Source organism: Rhopalosiphum maidis, chromosome 3 (assembly GCF_003676215.2).
Source record: "Rhopalosiphum maidis isolate BTI-1 chromosome 3, ASM367621v3, whole genome shotgun sequence".
Taxonomy (NCBI): domain Eukaryota; kingdom Metazoa; phylum Arthropoda; class Insecta; order Hemiptera; family Aphididae; genus Rhopalosiphum; species Rhopalosiphum maidis.
Window position 1 is genome coordinate 58897480 of NC_040879.1, and position 21105 is coordinate 58918584.

A 21105-nucleotide genomic window follows, 5' to 3' on the forward strand; every position below is an offset into this window, starting at 1 on the left:
TTCCCCTCTCCGTCGCTCGGTTTGCAGCACGCGTTATGCTGTTTTTTTCGATTCCAATTTTTTTTCCTGTTTTTTTTTTTTTTCATGACACACGCATACGATTGTAATAATAATATTATAATGTCGGCCGAGTCGTCTGCGTCGAAGGCCAACGTCGGCGGCGGCGAATCGCTCTCTCGCACGCACACGTCCCCGACCCGGCCGACCGATCTCGTTTTGCCGCGCAAAATCCGCACGCACTTTACTACAATAATAATAGTAATAAATATATAGTGTACAATACAGAGTGATTAAAATGGTACACGCCGTTTTGGGGAATGTGATGTATTTAATAATATTTACTAGGAACGCCGAAGAAGCTGCTGCACGACGGCGGAACTTTTATACAGTGCTGCAGGCGGATTTAGCGTTAGGCCTAGGGCGGCGAATTTTTAGGGGCGCCTATTTCCGGGCAATTATATTTTAGCGAAAATACTATAGCATTTTTAGATTTTAGATTTTTCGTTTTGGTAAGTACGTACGTCAACTAAAAAAAAAAAAAAAAAATAAGTCTTTTCGTGGATAATTCTAGAGAAAAAAAAAGTGCCTGTGGGGACGGCAGTCGTGTAAATCCGTTTCTACGCTCACTGCAGATGTTCAACGTGACCCGAGTCGCAGAGTGCAAGATCCGGGATTTTAGGAGGTCATATGTGATGAAAAGTTCTGTGACAAGCTGCCCGGCAGCCGCTCTATCGTTCGTTGTGAATACGTTTTGTTCAAAAATAAGGACGGACTAGTAAATTCCAATGTGGTCTCAGCATCTCTCAGCAACCAAATGAAACTTTAGAAAGCCGTCACACAAACCAGGCGTAATAGCTGCCTTCTTAGGTCTCCGATACTCCTCTGTAAAAATCTCGATTTTCAAATACGTATTATTATTTATTTTTGAATCGACCTGTATTAAGTAATTGTATAGCCGCTCCGTTTCACCGCCACGTCCTGCCGCCTCCGCGCACAACGTAACGATTATAATATTATTACATCTATGTGATAATATCATATAACGTTTTATTAATTATATAACAACATATGTAATATTATCAGGCCTTGTTTTTTTTAAATATTTTTTCATAACATATACTAATTACCTACTGCGGTATTCGAATTTATAAAAGAGTAAACAATTTTTATCACGAATGTGTATTCTTTTCATCGGCTGATTTTATTTACGAGATTTTCAAACGTGTTAAAATCGTTTGTTTTCCACATCTCGGGAAATATTTTCGACACAATAACGTAAAGTCATAATTAAAATCACATTGGACACGTTGTTGATTTGTTTTGTAGCAGAGCCGCGATTGCATTTTAGTCTACACAGACTGTTTATTCTGGCGGTCATCGGTATACATAAATACCTACGCCCAATTCGTAGTGCGCACGAAAATGGGGACTGATTATTATGTGTGTGCGATTACAATGTGTACGGACGCATATTATATACGTTACGTGTAGGTAGCTACATAAACATAATAATAATATAATGATATGTGCAATGTGCTGTTATTATAATACGCGTAGTACAACAAGTTTTGCGACGTTCGGAGCGGTCATTGTCGCGTGGGGAATTTTTTTTTTTTTATTATATTTTAAAGTGTAATTATTATTTTATATACGCGGTGGCGCGAAAATTTCCATTGTCGCTAACGGTTACATTATTTTTTATACAAGATAACATTAAAAATAATGTGCGGTCTAGAACAATGCATCATCCGCAATATTGTATAATATGGGCTGCACAGCATAGTTTTTGCAAAACTAAAAATAACTTACTTGGAATAATGATTGAAAATGTGTTTATATGTCTATAGCTATTTATCTAGATCCCCTTCCCTCCACCACACACACACACACACACACCTAATAGAGTTTAAATCATGTTAATTTTACTAAATAAATTTGGGGAAATCAACATTTTTCTTGCAATTTATTTAATTACTGAAATATAGAAAATAACACACACGCACTACTAAGTGTGTCTAGGTCTTTATACATATATACTATATAGATAGTATCCATACGTTTGTATTTATGTAAGTCTGGTTAAGTATGGCTAGGTACCGACGAGTAAAAATTAATATTATATTAATTGTATAATGGTATTCTAATTATTCTGTATTATTGTGATAGCAAAAAGAAGTACAGTTTTAAAACAAAAATGTTTATATGAATATATGATAATAACTCGTACGATGGGTGTACTAAAAGATTTAGTTGTTACGGGAGGCAAAATCAAAGTTTAAAATAAGCTGTAGAAGGCTTTGTTCCCTTCCCATTTCTACGCCTAAAATCCTCAAATATTTAATAAATAAAGCTCTTACACGAAACGTTAACAATAATATACTTATAAGTACCTATTGATTTACAAATAATAACGAATAATAATATTATAATACAATTACTGTCATCACTGCAACATTAGCAGAGTACCTACCTACCAATATACTGCAAAAAGGTATGGATAATATAATAAAAAACAAAACTATAAAACAAAAATAATAAGTAAATTAAACAATTTTTAGGTGGCCTTTTACTAGTTTTAATGTAGCTTTAAAACAAAACAATTTCGAAATTGATAAAATTGTTATACTATTCTATTTGACGGATAACATGCAGTGTACAACTTTATTAAAGACTACACGTACGTCAAAAGTTACTAATTACGAATGCAAAACATTAAACAATTTATAATAATAATAATCTTCATTTTACAGAATAAAATTTAAATTTAAATTTTAACAGACAGTATAGTACATAGTACAGCGAATTTAATCAGCATTTGATGTTTAACACATACATTTATAATTATAATAAATCATTTTAAATTAAAATATTATAAGTTTATAAAAGTATGTATAAGTATAAGGTATATAAATTATAACATTATGATAAAACGTAGATAGTAACAAACAATGAGTTAGTGTAAGAATTATATTAAACATATAGATACCTACTAATATGTTATAATACGTTAAGAGTTTATAGAATGATTAGATCGTTGTAATTTGGAAGTTATAGATGCATATAGATATAAACGTATTTCTAATTTATGTTAGGCTAATGTGCGTTAAATATTTAATACGATTGATGAAATCGAAGGTAACTTAAATACGCAATAACAATTGCATATAAACGAGGTATATTTAATATGCACTTGACTCCCGAATCATTTGCTTAATCTAATGCGCATTAACGATTCACTATGTACGATTGCATATAATATAAACGTGGTTTTATGTATGGATATATCTTAAAAAAATAACTAGTAGGTCGATTTTTATACGTTTCTGTTTAAAAATAATAGATGTGTATTAAAAAAAAAAAACATATTTAATCACTTAACAAACTGACAAAATATAAGTTAATGATTTTCGAGAGGACTTTAAAGGAGAATAAGAAACATCTCGAAGGTAGCCAAACTCTCCACTTTATACTCTGATGCGTCAACTCCATCTCCATTCTTTAATACCTACTTAAATAATTATAATTTATAATAGTACATTAGTACTTGTTTTATACATAAGATTAATCATACTTATGTATTATGTGTTGTATGAATATCCAACTGTCTAATGTTGGGCTACATAAACAATTACTAAACATATTTTAATGAATCAATAGTGAGTTTAAACATTATTATCATAGTGATCCATGATTGGTCCATTAATTTTTAATAAACCGTTAAATGTAATCATTTTTTCATGCAACTCGACATAAGTGTATGTATTGTGTACGAATAAAATAAACGTTTAAAACTGTATCAACATTTACGTTCGATTATGACTGAGAGATTTGCGAATACGAACCTGCTGCAAATGTCGTTATAATAGGTTATACCTACGCACCGTAGGTATATTGAACTATGACGCGATCTATGCACTATGCTCTATGATTACATTGATAACTATATAGGTTTTAGATAGATTATTATATGGTTATAAAACACTGCACTCAACTAAGTTGTTTGTTATTTTCAAAAAGTGTAATATTTAATTATTTTCCCGTGATTCAATTCGAATTATCAAAATATTTGTAAATAATAGTTGCAGATTGTAATTGTGCAGTTGTACTCTTATAAAATGACAACGGTAAATGGCACGGTGTTATTCACTCGATTTAGATGATTTAAATTTAAATTTAATTTATAATCGAATAGGTAATATAATATTTTAATTAGGTATTATATAAAACAATGATCACAAACCAAAACATTAAATAGAAATGCTGAACAATTTATATTTATAACGTGGTATATATTAAAAACCTAATAGCTGTACAGATATTATATGCCTGAAATGGTCTAAAATTGTGTGTAATACGATACTATATATTATATTATTTAGTGCAGTATGTGGAATATTAATCAGATAATACAATTAAAGAATGTCATAATTTTATTTTAACCGATTGTAGTAATTATATATGTTAAATGTAGTCATGCCTGTGTATGAAATATATGTGTATATAGTGAAAATAGTTTTACAATTATCATATATATTCATAGCACATGCATAATATAGTGCTATAAATTATAATATTGCACTTCAAAATGTAAGAAATTTTAAGCACTGGTGGTATATGGGACATGGGTATATAACCATTGAACATTATAGAACATTCTAGAAATTGTTTAAATTATAGTGTTCACTTATTACTTATATAATATGTACATTTTTATTCTTCGTAATTCACTATATGGATCGCGTATTATTTTATTTTAAACTGATTTAATTTTTATTAAATACAATTTATAAATATTTACTAAGAAATATTTCTTTTCGATTAAAGTAATATACCTAGTGAATACCAGTTCTTTAAGCGAATCGATTATTTTAAAGAGCAACTAGAATACAATATTATGATATACTTACAGTTTGCGATAACAAGATAATTAAAACACATTTAATTTAATATACAAGTAACAATTAATCAACTTTTTTTTTTTATTTATTTATTAATTTTAATACATAATATTTAGATTAAATACAACATTATAATTTGTAATTTATTAATAATATAGTATCCATAGATATTATAAAATAACAATTAACGTTTTATATAGTATAATAATAAAAACTTATTCTATATTAAACAATGACCAATTTATCACAATATTACATTTTTAACTTCTTACCGGAGCGATGAATGTATTGGATTTACAACGGTGTGTGATATTTTCCATTGTCAGTTATGAACTTTTGAAACAGTAATAATGCTATGATTTTTTACTTAAATATATATTTTCTGGTAGAAAAATAAGCCTTGTTGAGGGTCAAAATAAAAAAAAATTCTAGTCACTTTTTCAATAGTTAGGAAAAAACACAAAATTAGAAAAAACGGAAATTTTCATGCAAAACTGGTTTTTCGATCTAATTAAAAAAAATAATAAATAAATAACAGTATAGTCGTATAGAGTACTATAGACAATTATATTATGTATATAAGGCTTAAAATCAAATCTTAAATATTGTGTTTACAAAATGATATGATATGAATATAATAATATAAAAAATTTCGCTCCCCCCCCAAAAAAAAATCATAGATCCACCACTGGTTTTAGGCATGAATAAAATATTGCGGTTTCAAAGAAAGTATTTAATTCGTGTCCCCGCGGAGGGTTGTCGAATCTATTTTATTTTATTCGTATGATGTATCTAAAAAATAATTTTTTTTTTTTTTACAAAAGATTAAAGAATATAAACTGTTTAGCAAATACAAATTTGAAACTTTAATCATAATATCTACAGCATCTAGGCAACTAATGATAATGACATAATGTTATGTTTAATCTTATGTATTATTAAGTAAAATATTTACAATTTTTAAGAAAGTGAAAATCATATAAAAATAAAAATTAAAAGCTAAGGCGCTAAGAGCGCTATCCTGCACTATCCTTGTTGTTCTCTCAAATATGCCTTTGATGATTACTGGAATATTCATGTATATTCAAATATGGGGTAACAATCTAAGACGTACTATTTTCCACTTTTTCGAGTATTGATAGATTTTTGTTAAGAATGATTAAACTATTTAAGATATGCATATATTATGGTCATTATATCAAAAAATGTACAATATTTTAATTAACATTTATTTGTTATCTTGTAAGTAATATTGTAGTTGAATAGTTCAAATTTAACATTTAAATGTATTGATTGTTATTTCAAAGCTATTTGTACTATTTCAATCCAATATTACGTATAAATTAATTTCAAAAAAATATTACGTTAACGTTAATAATTTTTGGTAAAAATTAAAAAAATAATAAATTTAAGATTTTTGATAATCAAAATCACAGTAAAAAATATTTTTTTTGTCTGTCATTATTTATATAGAATTATATAGGATAGCTGTGCAAAAGTCACCTCAGGTGAGCACCGAGATAGGTTAGGTTAGGATTGAATAGTAACAAATATATAGATATATAAACGATTGCTAGGATACTAAAAATATGTCTAATTACTTTCTTTTTTAAAATTAATTTTGTTATAATATATACCATCTCGTATTTAAACCCCTTACAGTCCTTTTTTAGTATTAAAAAGTAGCCTATGTCCTTTTTCAGTGTTTAAAATATTTATGTACCAAATTTCATTTAAATTGGTTCAGTAGTTTCGGAGCCTATTCAATACAAATAATCAAAATTTTCCTCTTTATAATATTATATAGTATAGATGATGCAAAATGCTGTAGTTTTGACTCAATTTATTATCAATAATAATGAAATTATAGACTTTACGATTCTATTTATTTTATTAGCAGACAACATATTGTATAATTTAATTTAATTTAATGACGGTTTTATAAACATTTATTAACTATGGAAATAATAAGAGAAATACGATTTGAAATAATTTGGAATTGGTTATTTTTTTCCTTCGGAAATAGTGGGTTTTGACGTAATTCGTGAATTTTAAATTGATTTTACCAAAGAAAATAGGACGTTTAGATAAAATAATTTGTTGGTCACATTCGATTTTCCGCATTTTTCTCTGTATTAGAATCAATACATATAATTCAATAATTTTTTAATTTTTAAAATAGTTCGCTTTGGATCTTCATCCCAAATTATTACATTTATAAATATGAAGTGTGAAAAGGTAACTAGTTTTGAGTTAGTGGCGTTCATTTCAATTATAAACTTTTTAAAGAGAAAGCGGGGTAAAAAGGTTTGATTCTCTCATAATTGTTAACCGAAAAAGAAAACAAAAGAAAACATAAAATTTACTTCAATGGTGTCATTTTAGATTTTTCCACACATGAGAGATCGAACAAATTAAATTACAATACTATAAATAAGGCTGTTGAAATGGTACCGGAAAGGTAAAGAATAATAAAACACTATCACGAGGTTTTTTTTAGAAATCATGGATAAATTTAAGTGATTTTTTTTAAGAATTTTTAGACATTTTATTGTGTCAGCAGATGCATACAGCTACCGTTGAAATGAAAAAATGTGTTTAGAAATTAGATTGTAAAGGTTTATATTTTTGTTGTTATAGGTACACACTCATTGCCTGCATACAAACTTTTGTAAAAGTGGATCCATATGTTATATCAGCGTCATTTCGTTCGACAAAAGAAGATTAAAGAATACATAATAAAAGCTTGCACTTAAAAATATATATCTGTACATTGCAACTGGTAGGTATAAAATTATGTTTCTTTATACACTCTCTCACACACACACACACATTGTTACATCACTATTGCAATATATTTTATATATATGTATGTCTAAGCCACTAAGCGTCTATATAATATTATACTCGAACTTTTATAAACAATAAAATATATTAATTATGATTGTGACAATAATTACATAGATAATATTAGGTACACAGTACTTATTAAATGTCTTATAAATTAATTCTTATATAATTAAGATTTTCATCAACAACGTTTAAGTCCATTGGGCTACTGGACAAAAAAAATGCTCCCTTCAAATGCGACTCGACTTGAATTTCCCCATAGGTGTGTTTAAATACCCGAGGTATTGTCCACCTGAACCGTTTTTAAAAATTCATATAATTATTGCTAAACTCGTTTACTATACCATATAAGTATTAGATTTTAACGTTTTTTTTTTCCAAATAATATATTACACGGGCACGATGTTATAATAATATAATATGTTCTGCAGGCCCCGCCATATAGTTCGCGCCCGGTTTGTTTTTTGGAAACACGCTCGACAACACACTGCCACAGTGTGGTAGGTATACGTATAACTCACGATTATACTTCCAAGAACGTCAGGTTTTATTATGTAACTACGCGTGCAGCGTGTTATGGCCGTATGGGGGATACTCTGCAGCGGTATAGATGAAATACGACGTGCAGGAATATAATATATACCGAATCCTATCCGGTATGTATATATAGGTATACACCCCGTTTTAGTCGTATATAGTGAGACAATAGTTTCGTAAAACCCCTCTCGCGCCGCCACTGCGAATAGAGGTATATAATTATATATATATATATATATATAATATATGCACGCAACACATAATAGTCGGCTCGTTTTTGTTTTTTTTTTATTATTTTATTTTTTATTATTCTTCTCGTTCTGACGACGACGACGACGACGACGACGCACCGGATAGAATACTACGATTTGGCAATATTCGCGGCGATGTCGTGTGTATATATTATTTCGTTGCAGACGCACATAATAAACGCAGACACACACGCACAAGCACGCACACAACCGAACATTATAATAGTGGTCCTGGACCGCAGGCCATTATAATATTATGCGTACGTAAATATATATACAACCGTCGAGATTTTACATTTTTTTATTTTTTTCTTGCTTCCACCATTATACATGTGTAATATATTATGTTAACTATACTATACTATATATTTATGTATAATAATATATATATATATATTTTATAAATTATACTACCTATATAGGCAAATTATTAATGCATAAACATGTGAACCACCGCCGCCACCACCACCGATATATATTATGGTAATACGATGTGTGTTTGTAAATGATTTGTTGTTTGTGTCTATATTTGTGTTTTATATAATCAATAAATGATACCTCCGACCTTCAATGCGTAGGTTTATTTTGTACGCACTGCCGCCAATCGAACAATAATCATCTATATTTTATATTTTTTATTATGATATATATATATACATAATATAATGTAAGAAAATATTATAATATAAAGAACAGCATTATATAATTCGCTCATTATAATAGGCGTTTTAATTACTTAGAATAATGTAATCATTGATAACCGCGCGATAGGAGTAATATAATATTTACTTACGCGAAAAAGGGCACCGATCTCGTCCAGTACGAAAGTATATTATAATGATATGAGTAATAGCAGTCATGCAGTTGTTTTAATGATGCATTTAATTCAAGGTACTTTTATAAAATACATTTTAACACTATACTTTGGTTTTATGATAAGTATATTATATACAGCCCAATCAGCCCACTGCTACTCCTATATTCACATATAATAGGTATTATAGTCGAACTAGTCGAAGTAGGTGTACACGTAAAAGACCGATATATTATACGAAATCCGGGAAACTCCCTTTTGCTGTATATTTGTAGATTTTGATATTTTGAGTAAGTAATGCAAGATGTGTTAAATTTAAATACAACAAGATAAAATATCATTGTGTATTTGTGTACAAAAAATACGATTAAAACCTAACCTGAGCGAAGGAGCCCGATGAATATCAACAAGCTATGATATAGTTTATAACATATCTATTGTGGTTTTGATAAATTTTGTTAATACTTGAACTTAAAACGTTTTTCTATAAATCTTTATACAAAAATTGTGACCTTGTATTTTCAAAATTATTAAATTTTGTAAGAACTAACAATTGATGAACTAAACTACGTATTAAAATGTCGAGCCAAAATATATGTTTAAAAACATGTTAGCTTAAATATTTATTGACATTTTCAAGTTTTTGTTATTCATTTATAAATTTAAACAAAAAAACAATTCGATTTTATCAAAACCGAGCTGATATTTTTTGTCTCTATAGTATATTTTAATTAGTTCTAATTAGTTTAAATAAGATATCTACATGGTATATGATGGAATGTCGCGGAATGGTTTCCGTTCTGAAAATAGAAGAAAAGTCTAATTAACAAATGGTATGACAGTTGTTATACCTACTCTACTCATATATGTATAAAACCCTCGTTGTAAAATTATTACATTCCTTGTTGCTTCATTTTAAATTTGAAATAACAGAAAATAGAAGTTGTAGTCTTTTAGATATGGTAGAGCAGTAGTGTGCTGAACAATTTTCAAACCTGAGGCAAACTACATTTTTTTTTTCTTAATAGTTAATATAGAATAAATATTATTAGTTATTACTAAAAAGTATCGTACGCGTTAAATTCGTTGCCCGACACCTACCTAACTACCCACTTTGATCTTTAGGCGATTACCTCAAAAAAGCCTATTTCGGCACGTCACTGGGTAACATCGGAAAATACTATATCTAGTATACATATTTGGCTATATGTATAATTTATAATTTATGTTTTTTTTTGTGTCTGATGTCATTACTTTTTGTAGCAATAAAAAAACTTTAATTTTCAACTTAAATGTATTTTCTGACAGGAAACGGAATCTAGTTAGTATGTCTAGCTGCTGTTAAAAATATTGTCAGTGCTTTTCATAATACTAAAACAATTCACGTAAATTCAGTTTCATCTAAATCGATTTTGTTATTTTATTGTAATTTAAAAATGAACAATTTTAAATACTTGAAATTAAATCCAAATAATTAACTAGAATCAAAATTAAATACAAGGTTCCTCATAAGTTGTTATTACTGAAAAAAAGAGTTGAGCGTAAATTTACTGCAATAATTTTTTATAATCGTTTAAAGTTAGAATTTTGATGAGATTCGTTAAAATCGAGAAAATTTGTAAAAATTAACTTTATTCATATTTCTAATATTTATACGCAGAGGCTTTGAAAATTAATAAAAAGTTCCATATTATGAGTTTTGCTTACAAGATTTATAAAAAAGAATTGAGTGTTAGAAAATAAATTTTTTTTTTTGTCTAAAGTTCAAATTTGATAAAATAGGAAATTTATTGATAAACTAACGATTTTAGTTTTTTTCTGTTTCTATCTACCGTAATAATAATAGTACAATTAATTAATTAGTAGTAATTTCAATATATATATATATATTAAAATACACAATACACTTAAGAAATATTACTTGACTAGCCGACTCCGCCCATATAATCATAATAATTCGATGCAATGATTTATCATTGAATTCAAATTTATCACATCCAATACAGTGACCTACTCAATGACGAAGTGCACTCGACACATACTGTACAGAAAAGTGGTTATATACTTGCCCGCTTTTTTATTTTATATTAGCTATAGGTATCATTATTAATGCTAACCTTGTATTCAAATTTCAGGTTTACAAAATAACAATTGTATTCTTGGAATTAAAATAACTGGGAAATAACTACACATTTTCATTAATATTAAAGTTATTATTTTTATTATTCTTAAATAACCTAACGTAAATATATATTTTTAAATATGTCTTAAAATATTTGCCATAGTCTTTTGGATTATTGACTATTGAGGACTTATAAAATAATAAGAAGGTTATTGGATCCATTGGACTTTTAGTGTTGCACTCATAATGGAGATAACTTTTTGGAATACTATTTCTAACAAATATTAAAGCGATAACATAGAATAATTATTAATTATAAATTAAACCTTATAAGTTATAATAACTTATAATTAGGGCTATGAATTTAATGCACTAAAAAACCTTAATTTAAAATGTCAAAAAAAAATGCAATAAAATATGAACTTAAAATGATTTTTAATTTTATTTAAATATTTATACTTATATTATTATATTATAATTTATATGTATAAAAACGTATTTATTTATCAAAAAAAAAGTTATAAAAAAGTTGACTTGATTTTAATTTTGATTTTGAAGTTGATTGATTCTTTAATGATGCTATTCACCTGAAACATTTTTAAAATATTTTCAAAAATGTTAATTGACGAAATTTAATCAAAAATATTGGGAAATGAACAAAAAAAAGGAAAATATGACCTAAAAAAATTAGGTATTGCATAAATGCATTGTAATATTATATTATTATTAATTAAATTATCATGAAAGAAAATTAAAGATTATTTGTTATTTTATAATTCTAATGTTATTTTCATAGTATTAAACTATTATTTATTAAAAAAAAAATAGTTGTTTATCTAAAATAATTACAATTTAAATTGGTAGTGTATTTTTTATTATTAAACGTTTTTTTCGTGACACAATAACATTTTGTATCAACTATTTTTGGTGATACCGTAGTTGATTGTTTGGAATTTTTCTAAATATACATTTTTATCTGATATACGTACGATTTGAAATATTAAACTCTCTAGAGATCCTAACAACCATTCTATTAGCAAAATTCAGCTGGCTTTTATGAAAAAAAATAATTAAACCTATAACCTTTAACCTATTTTTAATGGGCATAGATATATACTATACGCTCTTCGCAAAATAATTAATTCTTTAAACAGTCTATGATTTAAAGGATTAATACTAAATTTTATAATATAGATTTAACGAAGTTTTGCATAAAACCAGATATCATATTTATAAAAATACGTATAGATGGTTCGTTAATTTTTAACCTTTCTATATGTGCGTTGTATTTATTTTATAATAATTAGTTTAAATACGACCTATACGGCTTTACCTAAAAATTACACAGTTATTTTATCATACTTATTTAAAAATAACTTTGCACATGTGATGTACCTTTATTGTGTTTACAAAGTTATTGTAAGCACTTGAAAAGAACCAATTACAATATATAAAATAAAATGAAAAATATATGTGCATAAAACCTGTTAATTATTAGTGAATACTTAAATAGTACAACATAAAAATGTGTTGTAAATAATAAGTTGAAATTGCATTATGACATTAAAATACAGTTTTCAGTTTAATTAAAATATAGCAAATTACATTTTCTAACGTAAATTGTGTGGTTTAAATTATTATTTTATGAAAAATGTAAATAATATTTTACCGTCTATTTATTTAAAAATTATGTTTGTTCAAATTCTTATACCTACAGCATTCTGCAGTAATGTAAAATTTGAAAATTATAATATGTTAACATATATGTGTGTAATATAATTAATATTATATAACTGGTAAAAATACACATTTTTTTATCGTTACTGTTTTTAAAAATTTTTTTTTTTGTTGATTACGTGCATTTTTAATTCTTTATTCTAAAGAATAATATTTTTTGGAGTGCTTAAATACATAAAAAGTTGAACTTTAAGTATTTATAACCAGGGAACTGATTTTATGTAATAAAAACTTAACAAAAAAAGTAAATGAAATGTAAAATAATATGTGCAAAATATAATATATATTTATATCAGAGCATAAAAGTATTTATTGCTTAAATGATTCTTGAATCAATGCAAAACTGTATATTCTTTGAGGTTTAAAAATGTAAAGTGGATTTAGTTTCACTGTTTCAATAACAAAATTTGAAATAATTATTTCTTTAATTTTTTCAAAATGTGCAACACAATATGGAGCGGTTTCTATTAATCACTTACTCGTTAAAATAATCTCTGGAGAACGATTAAGATCATGATATAATTTTTTGAATTTTAAAACTCGACTTTGTGCTTTAAGAAATATATTTTTAACTGGTCAATGTCAGGGTATTTTATCTTATTATTTTTGACAACAATTATACCTATAATACGTACTTATTTACCAAATTTATAAAAATATGTATATTTATACCAAAAAATATAAAATTATTTAAAATAAATTTGAGCTTATTTTAATACACGATCTAAATTATCTATATTTTTTATCAGATAGAAAATATCTCATTCCAATTAAAATATGTATTTACAATAAAATCCGTTCTCTAGTCATATTTTATTAACTACTTGTTCAAAATTTGTTTTTGATAGATCGAAATACTCCGAATAATATTCAGCTTTGAAATATGAAATTAAGAATGGATGTTGTAATTTAAAAGTGTAAAAAACTTAAAAATTATACAAAAGCATTAATATTTTCTGAAATAATGTTTGAATATCCTACGTTAAATGTATCACTCCGTATTGCTATTTTATTTTCAATTTGATGTTCATATACGTATTGATTACGTTAGAGCGTGTAGCGTTGCTTCTACTTATACTAGTTAATTGTTAGAATATTGTTGTTGTTCATAAGTTGTTAATATAATGGAATATTAAACTTAGTACAAACTTATCAACACTTGTAAAATATGATGTTTAGAACTGTAATATGGTATAATATGCATGAACTTTGTGTCATGTTATCCCTGTTGAAGGTTTTGCGCCTACTCTGCTTTGCTTATTATTGACGTGTGCATAACCACACGTCCACACTCTAAATTATTACTAAAAGTTTTTAAATTACAAAGTAAATTTAATAAAAATTATAAAAAATAACCATTACGATTTAAATAATAATATCATAGATACAAAGAATGTATAGTTTTAAAATAAAAAATTTAAAAAATGCGAAAATAAAATAGACCAATAATTATTTAATTATTTCAAAAGTAAGCTATTATTAATTGATGATCATCGTAATAATTATAGTCATTTAATAATACAGTTTTAAATTTTATTATTTTAACGTTTTGATTACAAATTCGAAAAATAGATTTAAATCTCTATACATGTATTTTATATCCTTTACATTTAAATAACATATTACATTGTAAAATTTTTATATAATTAATAATTAAAAGTAAATAATTACTAATTAGAGGTAATAGATGTAGACTATATTATATACCCTATATAGTCCATAGTACGAGTAGTGGCTAGTGAGTACTGTATATTATTTTAATCAACACCTCTTCCATTATCAGACTGAAGTATTTGAGATGCTCTTTGTTCCAACATTTTTTTTAAAAGTTCGTATGCAACTTTGGTGGCTCGTTTTGAAGTAAATGGTCGACGAAATAAATATTTGGTTGCGTGATCCTGATAGTTCATGAACCATTTAAAATTTCCATCGGATGTTGATTGGATTTTTATTTAATACGAATATATATAGTACTTACTACTCGTACTATAGACTATAGGGTATATAATATATACTTGTATTATTGCCTACGTCAGAGCTTTTCAAACTAGGGGCCGTGGATAAACGATTGGTGTCTGGTGGGCTGTGAAATACATATATAATGTATACCTAACCTACTCCTGGTAGGACATAAAGGAATTAATGATTTTGATTAAAGGGGCCTTGACAGTTTCACATTAAATTTAGGGGGGCTCCATGACAAAAAAGTTTGAGAATCACTCGATAGATTCTACGTCTATCACATCTAATTAGTAATTATTTATATATATTTATGATTTAAGTTTTAAAAAAATAGTACCGATGGATTCGAAATTAAACATATTTTATATACCTACGTGTTTTACATATTAATTAATAATACATAGTTTTTATTTTTTATAAAATAGCAATAAATAATTAATAGAAAATATAGTTAAGTTTTTAGAATACAAATGTTTAATTTTACTAAATGCCTGATTTGACTATATATTATGCTAGTATATTGGATTTCGGTAAAAAATTAGCAATGGTTTATTGCAACATAACATTACAGGAGCTTTAATTGTATTTTTTTAGTATTTTTTTTTAACACGAACACAAACAGTAATGATACCCAGTCGTCTGTATCTAAACATTTTGTTGTAATTTATATTCGTCATTAAAATAAATTTTTAATTACATACTTACATATTATTAGTTAACTACTAAGTAATTATTAACTTTGTAAGATTTCAAACTAGTATTTACATAGATAAGTAAAATTTCTTTAAATTTTTATAAATTATTAAATTATATTTTTTTTATTGTTATCATTTATATTTATTATATTTATATACTAGTTGTATTGCTTGTACTTATATGCTTTATGTTTGCTACATAAATTATAATCTTTTATATAATGAATATTTTTAACATAAGGGCGTAAGACTCGTTTCAACAATTTTCACAAAGTTCATACTTTGAAGTCATTACAAAACAACATTTTTGATATTATGTTTGTGATTAATATTTTTTTATAATTACAATATTTTAGATTTTTATTTTTTTGAATGGCATGTTAATCATTTTAATTTTTCGGTTTTAATTGATTTTATGCAGAATATTTTCCGGAGAATTTAGAACGAATAGATAATTAGATATCGATAGGAACCTATTTCAATTTTGTTGAACGGAGCGTGGTGGGTAGTGATGTAAATTTGTATGAAAATTTTATAATTTATCATATTAATTTCTTATCAAATAAATCTTTTGATGTTATAGAGTTGTAGTTGTAATTTATAATTATATTATTATTCATATATTCATAAATATATTTTAAACTATGTACTTTTATTACCATTTATACCCATTATAATATTATTTTGATGTTATTATATTGAACATAATAATATAGTAAATTCAAAATAAAAATCATTAAATATATATTATATATACCTATATCAATATATAATATTTAACTCGGTAATAAATGTGCATTTTTATCTTTTATTAAAAATGTTGTCTTTTTGCTTCAGTATAAATGTTGAGTGTATAATTTTATTGTTTTTTTTTGTAATTTATTGTTTGAATCACTTCCACTATTTTATCCAAATTATAATTTTTGTATTAAAATAGTATTTTTATTATAAGTGTTTTCTTTGACTCTGACATTATACTTGTTACAATTTAAATAAAAATGAAACAGACATTTTCTAAAGTATTTGAATATATTTAAAAATAAATTTAATATATTAAAAACTAATTAAGTTAACAAAACTACATTAAAACTAATATTTTCAAAATTTTCAATGAAAAATAATTTTTAATTGAAAATTTTCAAGCTTACATCTCTAGTGATGGGTGACTGTACTTTACATAAAGTTATAGTATATTTTACCCGCAATAATTCAATATACTCGTAATTTATCAACTAGATACTCGTTAATAAATCGATTTTTGTAAATTCATTGAAATATCCAGTAAATATTTTTCTTCATAAGTCTATGAATTTAAAAATAATATATGTTGGCATTTAAAAAAGTAAAAACTTAATATATAATAATGATAACCAAATAACGTTTTTATGAATTAATTAAAACATTTTAACTATATTTTAATAATATAGTTACAGTTAACTCTGCTAAGAATGAAAATAAAATATCTAGATATTTCAATAATAGGTATCTAAGTATATAAGAAATATTGTTTTTAATTACAATTAAATATCAATTTATGTAAATATTGCTGTTTCAGAATACCTATTAGTTCTATAGTTAATTTAACCAAGTAGAAAAAAAAATAATAACTTGATGGTATTAAAATCATTGAAATAATTAAAAATCTTCAATGAGATCATTCTTTAGCTATAGTACAGGCAATAATGTGTAATATTATATATATATATTACGCTTATCATACAACATAAATACTATACATTAGATATTTAATAATATAGAAATAAACTATAAACTATAATTATTAATGGAAATTTTGAAATCAAATTTATTTAAATGGTAGATTTGTTTATTTGAGTGGTATACATAACTTAAACTTATTATTACCGACTATATAGTTTACGTAATACTACTAATTTTAAATTGATTTGGTTTATTACATTTAAACTGGGAAAAAAGTATTAGTATATTAACTTAAGAAATATTTAAAAATAAAAACACGTGTTTGAAATAGTATAATAGGTATTTTGAATATAAAAAAAGTGTTTAAAATTGACTTCTAAGTTTTAATGGAATGTTTTACTATTCTGCTAAAAATTTAGCTGAATCATCATTATACTTTATGTTGTAGATTTAACAGCCGAGAATAAACTGTATAGGCATATAAAAGTAATAAAACAGTTTAGTAGCTTGTTTTGTTGGTCAATGACAACTCATATAGTGAGGTCATGTATACACGTGGGGACTAAAAAACGGATTACAATAAATATAAAATATTAAGCATTGTAGTCCTTTGTTATACATTTTAAAACTTTTCTAAAATATAATATTGTTTATGAAATCAAAAATTAAAAATATCTGTATTTTTTCTTAATTTTTTACAACAATATTTAATTTATTGCCTTAACCATACAATCAACTTAACTAATTTTTTTTTATGAATTTATTGCTTAATATAATGATTATGTATTTTATGCTAATAGTCATTGTTTCATGATATTTGTATGGATTCTTAAGTATCTACCTTCCAATATATACAAATATAGACAGTTGGTAAAAAATATTATGGGATACCTGCTATTTATCTATTAAAAAGCAAACAAATAGAGCTGTCTGTATAGCTCTTCAAAATCACATCATATTTACATATATAATACACATGCACGCGTATATAATATAATAAAATAGTAGGTACCTATGCTCTTATACTATTTTGTAATAAAACAACACGTCTTATAATTGTATTAATATTTACATAGACTATAAACGAAAACAAGTTCTGATTAAATACAAATGTTAAATGAAATATGATCACGAAATATACTTATCAACAATTTTTTAGCTCGTTTAAATTGATTTGTCTTTTATCTAACCATAATCCTTATATTATACGCGTATAATATTATAAACGTCCGTATACTATAGACTCAAAGTACAATGCCCTATATAGTATATTATGCTCTATATTATGTCTAATAAATAATATTTAAGTAGGCGAATTAAAAGTGAGATACACTTTGTTGTAAGTTGGACTGTTGAGGTCGATGCCTTTAATTTCGAAGCGATTATTCTTGAAACTAGGTTGGCACTGAAAAATCACGCTATAAAATGTTTTTTTAAAGGCGATAGTTATATTTTACATAATAATATATGTATACTGTTTTAAAAATTATTTCATAATTATTCAGGTAGTTCATAGAAATAATCATTATTTAAAGATTTTGATTATTAAAATAAAATTCATCACAATGTGATTGAAGTGCGTGTAAAAATAAATAACACCTTTACTGTAAAAAAAAAAAAATACCGTACGTAGCTAAGTTAAAAACTAATATTGAAGTTTATGTCAAAACTACTATTTGTACAAATTATAATATGAATAAATGTAATTACTTAGGTGGCGTTATATTATGGCAGTTAATCAATAAATATCAGAATTTTGGTTTAAACTTTGAAGTGGAAAAATAATTTTTTCATTAGTCAAATAATTATTATTAGAGAAAAATATAAGCTGTTCAAATATAACACTTTATATACCTACATCATGTATTAATTAGGTAACACAATTTATATGCAATTTAAAATTTGAAATATTTATTTGATGTTTTAGTTTTACAATAATAAAATAGTTTATTATTGAATTGTTTTGTTTAGATTATTTCGAGTTAAAAAGAGGAGAATTAATTTTTTTACTGTGTTTTTTTTTCCTATGGACATATTTCCGATTTAATATTGTACTATTATAAATTGGAGGCTGTTATCTAGATGATACTTCAATAGATCCAAATTCCTATGTTTCGGTAATTTTCTTAAATATAATAATGAAAATATACAGAAAACATGTTATAGAAATGTGTACGGACGAATTCAGTTTGAATAAAATTAATACGGCTAATTATTGTATTATTTCATTTTATTTCGGAAAATAGTGCTATGTACACCATATGTGTATTATAAACACTTAAGTAAACGAAAAAATATAATGATTCGCTGCGTTACATACTAAAATATTTAAAAAAAATTAACAAGTAGAGTACCAAATACGTGATTTCTATTTTTGGAAATCTTGACAATTTGAAATTTAAATAGTATTTGCTATTTAATAATATTTATATATTATTCAATTTCTATATTATTAATATTACATTATTACAATCATAAAATAATGAATTATTAAAAATGTTATTTTCAATAAGTTTTAAAAAAGTCAAATAATATTTAAATAACATATAATGAAAATTTGGATATCGAATCCCTTTTGAAAATTATAAAATATGATTTACAATATTTTATTTTAATAAACTTAAAACAAATAATAGAGTAATTGTTACAAACTTATGATTAAAAAAAATTTAAATAATGAAAATCCACTAAACAAATCACAAAAACTTTATTATCACATAAATATTAACTAAAAACTATATATTTATTTTTATAATAACATTATTCTTTATACCTACTGTAAGGATTTGCATAGACCTATAAATGAACTAATTGGATGTTATCCAACACCAACTATTCGTTTGAAGGACACTTAGAACATAACTTTCTCGTGATGTCCTCTAATAGTTTCTATTTTCTAGATTAGTTTATTTTACATTGAGGATAATATTTTTTTACTATTTTAAATAGATAAAATTATTGTCTTTGTTCAGTATTATTATAAATATAATTTATAATTAGTATACTATAGGCTGGTTAGTGATTAGGCTGTTAACGAAACACAGGCTTTTAAAAATATGTATTGAACGTTCTAATTATGATTACATAGGATAATATATCAAAATACAATAATTAAAGTTAACTAATACTTGAATACTTATAATTTTTGTGTAATGTAATAATTATTTATAAATAAAAAGGTGGGCAAGTTGGTACCGCTTTGCTGTGTAGTAGGGATCGAGTAGTAGGTACAGTGACACTGACAATAAAAAGGGGAAAGTATAAGAGTAGGAGTTTATTTCATCAATGAGTGAGTTATTATAAATTATAATGTATGTGTTGAATTTTAATTGAATATTATATATAAATTGTATACATCATTATTATATACGAAAAATGGTTTTATGTAAACATGTTGTGTTTATTGATATTGCTATTAAAGTAATTTTTTATTGTATTGTTATTACGGATTACAGAAGATTTATTTAATTTTTTTCGAAAACATTACATTCATTATATGATAAATATTTAATATTTATACCATATTGTATTATTTTTACAAACTTTTGAGTCAATATTATCTTAACGTAAAACAGTGTGA

At 25.2% G+C, this 21105-nt stretch overlaps 1 long non-coding RNA gene across 1 annotated transcript in view; it reads left to right on the forward strand.

Annotated features, from left to right (window-relative positions):
- Window positions 1-21105, forward strand: part of LOC113556097 — a 38676-nt gene that overhangs the window by 17198 nt on the left and 373 nt on the right. Inside the window, exon 2 of the long non-coding RNA XR_003405447.1 lies at window positions 7539-7680. This is a non-coding gene — a long non-coding RNA (uncharacterized LOC113556097). The remainder of the gene's footprint in view (window positions 1-7538; window positions 7681-21105) is intronic.